General features: G+C 37.2%; 1 pseudogene; it reads left to right on the top strand.

The window, feature by feature from the left end:
* Positions 1 to 346: 346 nt before the first annotated feature.
* On the top strand, positions 347 to 502 carry LOC145244158 (U2 spliceosomal RNA; annotated as a pseudogene).
* The last annotated feature ends 814 nt before the right edge of the window (positions 503 to 1316 follow it).

Below are 1316 nucleotides of genomic sequence, written 5' to 3'. Positions count from 1 at the left end.
TGCAAGTCTAGCATAGTCCTTAGCAAAGACCCATTTTTCCCCAACCCCTCTACTGGCCCTGGTGCCTAAGCTCTTTCGGACCTCAAATGAGGCATTGGCAGTAGATAATGCCAAGGCCGGGGCCGAAAGGCTAAATATTATCTGTTCCGGCAGATACTGCAAGCAAAGACCCTATGTGGGGACGACCCCACAGATAAGACCTTGGTCAATGTAGGGGCAACCCTTCATACCAATTGTCACTATCCAGCTCCCCTACTCCCCGGGTAGTTGGTCTGCATTTCCCCTTCACTCCTTACATTAAAAACGGCCTTGTGCCTAATTTGCTCGGTGGGGGAGCAAATAAATTCCCTTTTCTTGGCCTTTTGGCCAAGATCAAAGTGTTGTATCTGCTCTTATTACATGCTGTACTCAACGTTTCAAATTCCCTAAATCAAATAATTTTTGTGATATAAAGTGGGGGATCACTTTCCTGTATTAATTTAATTTAAAATGATCACTCACTTTACAACCAGTCAGTCTCAAAGCTATTCAAGTCATTCTCCAGATCATTCAAGTTGTTCTTGAAGAATTCCAGTTATTTTTTAAGCATTCAAGTCATTCTTAAGGTCATTCAATTCATCCTTAAGTTTATTAAATTCATTCTAAGTCATTTACTTTTTATGTATTAAAGTCATTTCAGCCAATTTTTCGGTCATTTTAGTTTATCTTTTAGAATTTCATATCAATCCTACATTCACGTATTCATTTATTACAGGAGAGCACGCGACTAATGGCTATCGGCCTTGTTTTTTGTAAATTAGGGGATACCATTTTTCTGAACAATGGCTGAAAATAGCAGACTAATAATTACAATAGTCACAATTGCCTATCATTTCAGGCAAGATAATTTAATATTGCCAGAATTTTCATGCTCACTTACACTTCAAAACACACTCGGTTTTAAGCTTTTCACTTTGTGACGAGAGAAAATTCAAGGAAAATTTTTGCGTTGGGTCACTTCGTCGTATCTTCTAACCTTACCCCTAACCCTTCACCAGAAATACGACGTTTTGTTTCATTAAATATCTTTTCTATATCAAAGTTACTATCATGTTAAATGTTATTTGAGGTTTTTACTTAAATATTCTACATTGATTCCATCTTCTGTAATATAAATTTCACCTGTCTGTTTAAATGTATGGATGTATGCATGTATGTATGTCTGCCTAAAATTTTGACAGAGGCGATGCGTTTTCACAAGATTGGTTTCTCTTTGAAGCGTGATCCTTCGGATGACAAATATAGAAGAATTGTCCCAAAACATTAATTCCTTCCCC

Source organism: Euprymna scolopes, chromosome 22 (genome assembly GCF_053919585.1).
Source record: "Euprymna scolopes isolate OS-2025 chromosome 22, ASM5391958v1, whole genome shotgun sequence".
NCBI classification, from domain to species: Eukaryota; Metazoa; Mollusca; class Cephalopoda; order Sepiida; family Sepiolidae; genus Euprymna; species Euprymna scolopes.
The sequence above is the reverse complement of the archived record's forward strand: the minus strand, read 5'-3'. Positions and strand labels throughout refer to the sequence as shown.